The sequence below is a fragment of the Petaurus breviceps genome, unplaced genomic scaffold (genome assembly GCF_028583685.1).
Source record: "Petaurus breviceps papuanus isolate PSGF00001 unplaced genomic scaffold, PetGlider_PUasm1.0 76, whole genome shotgun sequence".
Lineage (NCBI taxonomy): Eukaryota > Metazoa > Chordata > Mammalia > Diprotodontia > Petauridae > Petaurus > Petaurus breviceps.
The window spans coordinates 17,902-28,309 of record NW_027186473.1 but is presented as its reverse complement, the minus strand read 5'-3'; positions in this window follow the sequence as shown (position 1 = coordinate 28,309).

The window sequence follows — 10,408 nt, the reverse complement described above, 5'->3', positions numbered from 1 at the left end:
TTATGGGAGTCTCTCTACTCCACTGCGGGGGCAGAGAGACGTTTCACACAAGGAGTTCCTTGTATTCACAAAATCCTAGGCCCATATTTGGATAGATATATTAAAGTGATATTATTTATTCAGGTTTCAGAAGGCATGTTTGCTTATTTATTATACTGAGTCACACTATGTATACATTTTGTCAATGCTAAAACATGAAAGTGGTAATATTTGGCATACATGGAATAAGAATGAGAATAATAGTTGGCATTAATTTATTTTTAAAATATATTTCATTTTTCCCAATTACATGTTAAAACATTTTTTTAAGTTTCAAGTTCCAAATTCTATCTCTCCTTCCCTCTCTCTCCTCCCCCCTTCCTGAGATGCTAAGCAAGCAGATATAGGTTATACAAGTAATAGCTGATATTTTTAAAGCACCTACTATATGCCAGGTCCTGTGTTAAATACATATGGTTTCCCAAATTTCTGTCTCCCACCAATCCTTGTCCCACAGACTGAGAATTGGCTTGTCCTACATAATAACTTCTATTTTTGTTCATTTATTCATGACATTTCCCATTACTTTCTCAAGCACATCTGGTTTTATGAAGGGGGCTTAGATACAGAGAGCCCAGAAACCCCAGCTTGACTCAGAAATCGTACATTAAACTTCTGGGAAGAAACCACATGCTTTCTGAGGGTGCTGAAGCCACTGGCATCATTGGGGAAAGTTAACCCACCCTTGGGGGAAAAAGTCATGCTCAAGTTTTTCTCTGCTCTCACTGGTAGATGGGAGAGAGGAAAAGGATTGCTACTTACAATAGCAGGTGGCAAACCTCTGGTAAAGTGCAGCAAAATATCTTTGAAAATTGAGGCTAGAGAGGATTTGGGGGAAAACATGTCTGACTTATTTTTAAATGCTACAGCTTTTTCTTACTGAAATCTAAATATGGAACCAACAAATGAATCACACACACACACAGACACGCACACACACAAATTACAGGGCTTGGTGTTTCTGTGTGTGTGTCTGTGTGTTTGTGCCTGTGTCTGTGTATCTCTGTGTCTGTATGTCTGTGTATTGGTATGGGTAACTGTATATGTGTATGTCCATATGTACATATATATGTTTATGTGTGTATACGCACAAATATATACATATGTGTGTAGATATATATTCACCTAAAAGCTGGCCTGAGCATTAGTTAACTCAAAAGATTTGAAATCCTTAATCAGAAACAGAGATAGGAAGGATAGTAACAAGTCTAGGAGGAGCCAAGGATATGAGGGAAAGCATCTAATTCATCATAGGGGAGTGCATGAGAAAAGATGAAGGAGACCCAAATAAGGTTGACTCAAAGTGGTCTTCCCAAAATTCAGATTGTACCAGGTCATCATCCCTACTTAAGAATCTCCATCGAAGAGTGTCCCTGCCCCACCCCCATTCAGGCCACCCTCCTCTCCATTTCCCACTATGCTGCTTCTCCTATGGATCTCCCCATCATTCCTCAGCCCTCTTTTAAATTGCCTTTTATATGTTATATTCTGTATTAGAAGATAAGTTCCATGAAACATATACTATTTTGATATAGAATATTATACATATCCACAATTTGAATATGGAATATTATATGTTCTATATATTTTCAAATATATATATATTTTTCATATAATCTTTATCATTTAGTGGCTTATAATCAATAAAAATACTTTATACTAACTAATCTGTCTTAAGTGTGCATTATTTTGAGGGTGGTCTGAATTGAAATTAAAATTCATTGCATTAGCTGTGCAAAGCATTGCATTAATACCATAGTTGCATTGGCTTTGTGCAAAAACTTTTGAGTTTAAAGTATTCTTATATATTTGACTCAGTTCTCTGTATATTTTAGAAATGAGGACTTTATCGGAGACACTGGTTGTAAAAATTCTTTCCCAATTTTTCACTTCTTTCCTAATCTTGGCTATATTGGCACAAAAAATTTTCAATGTAATGTAATCAAAATTATCCATTCTGCATTTCTCTATCCCTTGTTTGATCATAAATTCTTCCATTCTCCATAAATCTGACAGGTAAACTATTTCTTGCTCTCCTAGTTTGCTTATAGTTCCAGCCTTTATATCTAAATCATCTACCCATTTTGACTTTATCTTGGTATATGGTGTAAGATGTTGGTCTATGCCTAGTTTCTACTATACTATTTTCCAGTTTTCCCAGCAGTTTTTATTAAACAGTGAGTTCTTACCCCATAAACTGGAGTCTTTGGTCTTATCAAACTTAGATTACTACATTTGGTCATTGACTACTGTGTCTTGTGTACCTGACTCATTCCACTGATCCACCACTTTGTTTCTTAGGCAGTACCAAGTAGTTCTGAGGATTGCTGCTTTATAATAAAGTTTAAGATCCAGTATGGTTAGGCTACCTTAATTGGTATGACACTGAATAAGTAAATTAATTTAGGTAGAATTGTTATTTTTATTATATTCACTCAGCCTACCTATGAACAACTGATATTTTTCTAGTTATTTAAATCTGACTTTATTTGTGTGAAAAACATTTTTCACACAATTTCACACACTTGTTCATATAGTTTCTGGGTTTGTTTTGGCAGCTAGACTCTCAAATATTTTATAATGTCTATAGTAACTTTAAGTGGAATTTCTCTTCCTATCTCTTGCTGTTGGGCTTTGTTGGTAACATAGAAATGCCAGTTGGTGGGGGTTTATTTTATATCCTGCAACTTAGCTAAATTTATTCATTATTTCAAAAGTTTTTTACTTGATTCTTTAGGATTCTCTAAGTATACCATATGATCTGCAAAGAGTGATAGCTTTGTTTCTTCTTTGCCTATTCTAATTCCTTCAATTTCTTTTTTTTCTTATTGCTAAAGCTAACATTTTTAGTACAATATTGAATAACAGTGGTGACAATGGATATCCTTGTTTCACACTCAATCTTATTGGAAATGTTTCTAGCTTATCCCCGTTACATATACCTGCTGATGGTTTCCAATAGTTGCTACTTATTTTTAGGAAAACTTGATTTATTCCTATGCTCCTTAATGTTTTTATAGGAATGGGTGTTGTATTTTGTCAAAAGCTTTTTCTGCATCTATTGAGATATTTATATGATTTCTACTAGACTTGTTGATATGGTCAATTATGTTGATGGTTTTCCTAATATTGATCCAGCCCTGTATTCCTGGTATGAATTCTATCTAGTCAAAGTGTATTATCCTAGATATAAATTACTTTAATCACTTTGCTAGTGTTTCATTTAAAATTTTTGCATCTATAGTAATTAGGGAAATTAATCTATCATTTTCTTTCTCTTTTTTGACTCTTTAGGTATCAGCACCCTATTTGCATTCTAAAAAGAATTTAATAGGACTTCCTCACCTATTTTTCCAAATAACTTATATAGCATTGGAATCAATTGTTCTTTAAATGTTTGATAGAATTCACTTGCAAATCCATCTGGCCCTAGAGATATTTTTCTTAGGGAGTTCTTTGATGGCTTGTTCAATTTCTTTTTCTGAAATGAGGTTATTTAAGCATTTTTTTCTTCTGTTAATCTGAGCAATTTATATTTTTGTAAATATTTATCCATTTCACTAAAATTGTCAAATGTATTGGCATACAGTTGGGCAAAATATCTCCTTATTATTGTTTTAATTTCCTCTTCCTTGGCGGTAAATTTACCTTTTGCCTTTCTGATATTGGTAATTTGGTTTTCTTTTTTGTTTTTATCAAATTAACCAAAGGTTTATCTATTTTACTAATTTTTTTTTCATAAAACTAGCTCTTAGTTTTATTTCAACAGTTTTCTTAATTTCAATTTTATCAATCTCTCCTTTGGTTTTCAGAATTTCAAATTTTGTATTTAATTGGGGATTTTCAGTTTGTTCTTTTTCTGGCCTTTTTAGTTGCATGCCCAATTCATTGATCTCTTCTTTCTCTGTTTTATTCATATAAGCTTTCAGAGATATAAAACTTCCCCTAAGAACACTTTTGCTGCATCCCATAAGTTTTGGTATATCGTCTCATTATTGATATTCTCTTGGATGAAGTTATTTATTGTTTCTATGATTTGTTGTTTCACTCATTCATTCTTTAGGATTAGATTATTTAGTTTCCAATCAATTTTTCTTTCCATGACGCATTATTATATGTAATTATTATTGCATCAAAACTTGAAAAGGATGCATCTAATACTTCTGCCTTTCTACATTGGATTGTGATGTATTTTTTTTTGTTTTTTTGTTTCTGTTTTTGTTTTTGCTTTTTGGAGGGCAATTGGGGTTAAGTAACTTGCCCAAGGTTACATGGCTAGTTTTGTTTTGTTTTGTTTTTTTGTGTGGGTGTTAAGTGTCTGAGGCCGGAACCAAACTTGGGTTCTCCTGACTCTGGAGACTGCGCTTTACTCACTGCACCACCTAGCCACCCCGATTATGATGTTTTTATGCCCTAATACATGGTCGATTTTTTGCAGGTGCCATGTACTGTCAAGAAAAAAGTATATTCTTTTCTATCCCCATTCAATTTTCTCCAGAGGCTAGCATATCTAACTTTTCTAAAATTCTAGTCACCTCCTTAGCTCCTTTCTTGTTTATTTTGTGGTTAGATTTATTTAGTTCTGAGAGAGGTAGATTGAGGACCTCCATTACTGTAGTTTTGCCTTCTATTTCTTCCTGTAACTCCCTTGACTTCTCTAAGACTTTGGATGCTATACCACTTGATGCGTATATGCTTAGTAATGATATTACTTCATTGTCTACAGTGTTTTTTCACAGGATTTAGTTTCCTTCCTTACCCTTTTCAATTAGATCTATTCTTGCTTTTGCTTTGTCTGAGATCAGGATGCTATCCCTGCTTTTTTCAATTTTAACTGAAGCATAACATATTCTACTCCACCCTTTTATATTTACTCTGTGTGTATCCCTCTGGTTCAAATGTGTGTTCTTGCAAACAACATATTATCTGAGCATGATTTTTAATCCACTCTGCTATCCACTTCTGTTTTATGGGAGAGTTCATCCCATTTACATTCACAATTAGGATTACTATCAGTGTTTTTCTCCCCATACTATTCTCCTCTCCCTTTTCCCTCCACACTAGAATTTTGCTTTTGACCACCACCTCCCTCAATCTGCCATCCCTTCTATCAGCCCCCTCCCTTTTCTTTCCCTTTTCCTTCACTATTTCTTCCCTCCCTTCTATCCACCCCCTCTTGTTCCTTTCCCCTTTCCCCTCCTACTTCCTATAGGGTAAGTTCGATTTTGATACCTAGCTGAGTATGTTACTCCTTCTTCGAGCCAAATATGATGAGAGTAAGGTTCAAACAATTCTCATCTTCTTTCTTTATTTCCCTCACTGCAATAGCTCTTTGCATTTCTTCATATGATATAATTTACCCTTTTCTGTCTCCTCCTTTCCTCTTCTTTCAATACACTCCTTTTTCACCACTTAATCAGATTTTTTAATCATCACATTAGAGTCAACTTATACCTATGCTCTCTATGTATACCCCTCCTAAATGTCATAATAAAGGTACAGTTCTCAAGAATTACACATATCATCTTCCCTTGTGGGGATGCAAACAGTTTGCCCTTATTGAATAACATTTTTTTTTCCTGTTTACCTTTTTTAGGCCTCTCTTGATTCTTGTATTTGAAGATCAAATTTTCTGGTAAGCTCTGGTCTTTTCATCAGGAAGGATTAGAAGTCCCCTATTTCATCTATTTCATTGAATATTCATCTCCTCCACTGAAAGATTATGCTCAATTTTACTAGGTAGTTGATCCATGGTTGTAATCGAAGCTCCTTTATCTTATAGAATATCATATTCCAAGCCCTCAGATTTTTTAATGTGGAAGCTGTAAAGTCTTGAATAATCTTGACTCTGGTTTCAGGATATTTAAATTGTTTCTTTCTAGCTACTTGCAGTATTTTCTCCTTGACCTGATAATTCTGGAATTTGGTTACAATATTATTTGGCATTTTCAATTTAGGATCCCTTTCAGGAGGTGATTGGTGGATTCTTTTGATGACCATTTTACCCTCTGGTTCTAGGACCTCAGGACAGTTGCCTTGATTTCTTGAAAGATTCTGTCCATGTTCTTTTTTCCATCATGGGTTTCGGGTAGACCAATAATTCTTAAATTATCTCTCCTGGGTCTATTTTCCAGATCAGTTGCTTTTTCAATGAGGTATTTTGTGTTTTCTTCCATTTTTTATCATTCTTTTGATTTCTTTGACTGATTCTTGATGTTGCATAGAGTCATTAGCTTCCACTTGCTTAATTCTATTTTTTAACAAATTGCTTTTTTTCAGTTAGCTTTTGTACCTCCTTTTCCATTTGGCCAACACTATTTTTGAAGAATTGGTTTCTATAGTCAATTTTTGTCCTTTTTCCAAGCTACAGACCCTCTCTTGCATATCTTTCACTTCTTTTCCCAATTTTTCTTCTACCTCTCTTATTTGACTTTTAAAATCCTTCTTAAGCTCTTTTCAGAAGGCTTTTTGGGCTTCAGACCAGTTTATATTCCCCTTTGAGGTTTCATATGTGAGTATATTGACATTGATGTCCTCTTCTGAATTTATGTTTTGATCTTCCCTGTCCCAAAGAAAGAATGTATGATCATTGTCTGTTTTGATTTTTGCTCAAGGTATTTGGTTTTTTCCTGGCTTTCAAAGATGAGTTCTCCTGCTGGAGCACAAGGACACTGTCCCAAGCTTCTTGTACTGGGGACTAGGGACATGGTAATTAGCTTTGTATGATGGGGCCTCAGGTGCTGATAGTTGGAAATTGTAGGGGTCTGGCAATTTACCTGATGCTGATTTGGGGCCCTACTGGTGGTATGTGGCATATGCTGAGTCTAGGTGGAGTTTTGTTACATTTCCCTGGGGCTAGACTGAAGTTGGTGGGAGGGGGTCTGGCCCCTAGAGGAAGCCTGTTCACCTGAACTGCTCTGAAACATGGGGAGGTTTGGTTGCTGGAAGAAGCCAGCCTGCCTGGAGTTGTGTTTCCTGGAGTTGTGCTGAAGTATGTGGAAGGTCTGGCTACTGGTGGACACCTGACCACTTGTGCACATTAAGGTTCTCCAAGCTAGAGATTACCATTTCCCCTGCTTGTGCCCAGGCACTGTGGGAAGAGGGGGAGGGGGTAAAAGAGGAAGGGGGTGGTGTCCAGTTGTGACACTTGCCTGCTCCACCACCCTGGAGCTCAGGATCTTCCACTGGTTTGCTGAGGTGGAGTATAGGGATGGCTTACAAGAATCCCCTCCCATCCTGACTGCTCCCCTTCCACCAGGGAAAGAAAGGTCTTTCTCCTTAATCCCCCAAGTTTCCCAGGCTAAGAGACTGTGGGGATAAAAGAGAGCTTCACTCTGTCTTTGTGCTGGTTAAGTGGTTCCAGGATTTTCCTTGGGCAGAGTTTTTTTTTATTTTTTAGAGATCAATAAGGGAGAGTGAGAGCTACTGTGTTTCCGCGATAATAAGACCTATCCCGAAAATAAGCCCTCCCCTTACTGTGTAAGATTCCTCTAAAATAAGCCCTCCCCCGAAAATAAGCCCTATTGAGATTGCTACTGTAGTGAAGGTGATCCCCTGCGCTACACGCTACATTACGGTACCCTCTGTTCCCCCCCCCCCATGAAACGCACGCCGCGCTCCGAGCTGCATCCAATCAGAGCTGGAGCAGTGAGTGCGTCATCCTGTTCTTCCCCAGTGATTTGCTTATTGAATAGAGGTACATTTTTTTGTTCACATTTACCTGTTTATTAAAATTGCTGTCAATGTTCATTAAAATAAGCCCTCCCCTGAAAATAAGCCCTCTGGTGTTTTTCTGTCCAAAAAAAAATAATAAGACAGTGTCTTATTATTGGGGAAACACGGTATTTACTTCTTGTTCTACCATATAGGTTCCAGAAGTCCTCACCATAATAGGTTTTTGTAAAAATATGATTATTTTACATAACTAAAAAAAGTTACATTCAATCAGTAAATTAAATATTTAATTTTTGCATTTAATAGCATTTAGTTTTTTCCAAGTACACATAAAGATAGATTATAAAATTCGTTTTATAAAACTTGGAGTTCCAAATTTTTTTCTAACTTCCTCCATTCCCCTCTCCTTAAAAAGGCAATCAATCTCATATAGACTGTACATATGCAATAATATTAAAAATATTTGTAAATGCATCATGTAATCAGAAAAAAGGGGAAAAAACACACAAAAAGAAAAAAAAACCATGGAAATAGTATGCTTTGTTCTGCATACAGACTCTGGAGTGCTATATCTGCAGGTGGGTAGTATTCTCAAGCAGGAGTGTTTTTTAAAGCTCTAAGTCCCAAATTCTGTCCCTCCTTTTCTGATTTCCCTTACTCCTCCCCAAGAAGGCGACCAATCTCACATAGGCTAGACATGAAAAATCATATTCAACATACTTCTACATTACTCATGCTGAAATCTTGCTTTCTGGCTGCATGCAATATTTTCTCCTTGACCTGGGAACTCTGGAATTTAACTATAATATTCCTAGGAGTTTTCCTATGGGGATCTCTTTCAAGAGGTGATCAGTGATTCTTTAAGTATCTATTTTCCCCTCTGGTTATAGAACACCAGAGCAGTTGTCCTTCATAATGTCTGGAAAGATGATGTCTAGGTTGCTTTGTTGATCATGGTCTTCAGGTAGTACAATAATTTTTAAATTATCTCTCCTGGATCTATTTTACAGGTCTGCTGTTTTTCTAGTGAGATATTTCACATTATCTTCTATATTTTTCATTCTTTTGACTTTGTTTTATAATTTCTTGATTTTTCATCACCACTAGCTTCTACTTCCTCTATTCAAATTTTTAATGAATTATTTATTTCAGCAAGCTTTTAGACCTTATTTTCCATTTGGCCAATTCTGCTTTTTAAAGCATTCTTCTACATATTAGCTTTTTGGACCTCTATTGCCAATTGGGTGAGTTTATTTTTTTTTATTTGACATCATTCATTTCCACAAGATTTTGAGTTGCAAATTTTCTCCCCACTTTTCCCATACCTGTACACATATGTACACTTACTCACATATGTATTCATATGCCCATATACCCTCCTATATAGACATATATATGTATGTATACATATGTGTGTATACACACAGATTTCTATTCCCTTCAAGTATTCTCATACTGAGAAAAGTTTCATAAGTTACAATTAACTTTTCTCTGTGTAGGAATGTAAGTAGTTCAACTTTGATAAGTACCTTATGATTAATTTTCCCTGTTTACCTTCTCATACTTCTCTTGCTTCTTGTATCTGAATGTCAAATTTTCTATTCGACTCTGGTTTTTTCATCAAGAATGCTTTAAAGTCCTCTATTCCATTGAATGACCATATTTTCCCCTGAAACATGATACTCAGTTATGCTGGGTAGGTGATCCTTGGTTTTAATCAAAGCTCCTTTGAACTCCAGAATATCATATTCCAAGTGCTTCAATCCCTCAGTATAGAAACTGTCAGATCCCGTGTTATCCTGAGTGTTTTTCCACAGTATTCAAATTGTTTCTTCCTGGCTGCTTTTAATATTTTCTCCTTGATACAAGAATTCTGGAGCCTGGCTATTATTCCTAGGAGTTTTCTTTTAGGGATATTTTTCAGGAGGTGATGAGTAGATTCTTTCAACCTCTATTTTGCCCTCTGGTTCTAAAACATCAGGGCAATTTTCCTTGAAAATTTCTTGAAGGATGACTTCTAGGTTCTTTTTTTGATCATGGCTTTCAGGTAGTCCAATAAATTTAAAATTATCTCTCCTGGATCTATTTTCCAGGTCAGCGGTTTTTCCAGTGAGATATTTCACATTGCCTTCTATTTTTTCATTTGTTTGAATCTGTTTAATAGTATCTTGATTTCTCATAAAGTTACTAGATTTCATTTGCTCCAATCTAATTCTGAAGGAATGATTCTCTTCAGTGAGCTTTTGAGATTCTTTTTCCATCTGGCAAATTTGACTTTTTAAGGCATTCTTCTTCTCATTGGCTTTTTGAGCCTCTTTGTAATTTGAGTTAGTCTGTTTTTTAAGGTGTTATTTTCTTCAGTCAAGTTGTTGACTCTCATTTCATAATTTTTTTTTGCATCATTCTCATTTCTCTTCCCAATTTTTCCACCACTTCTCTTATTTGGTTTTCAAAATCCTTCTTAAGCTTCTCTATGGCCTGTAAGCAGCTTATGCTTTTCTTGGAAGCTTCTGGTACAGGAGTTCTGACTTTTTTGTCTTCCTCCTGTTCCATGCCCCCATCCTTTTTATCCCCAAAATAGAAATCCAAAGTTGGACCACTGTGCTTGCCTTGCTTCCCTTGCTTTCTCATGGTGCCACTGAATTACTTGACTTTTGGGCTTTTTGCCACGGTAGAACTCTGCTACCAGAGGGGG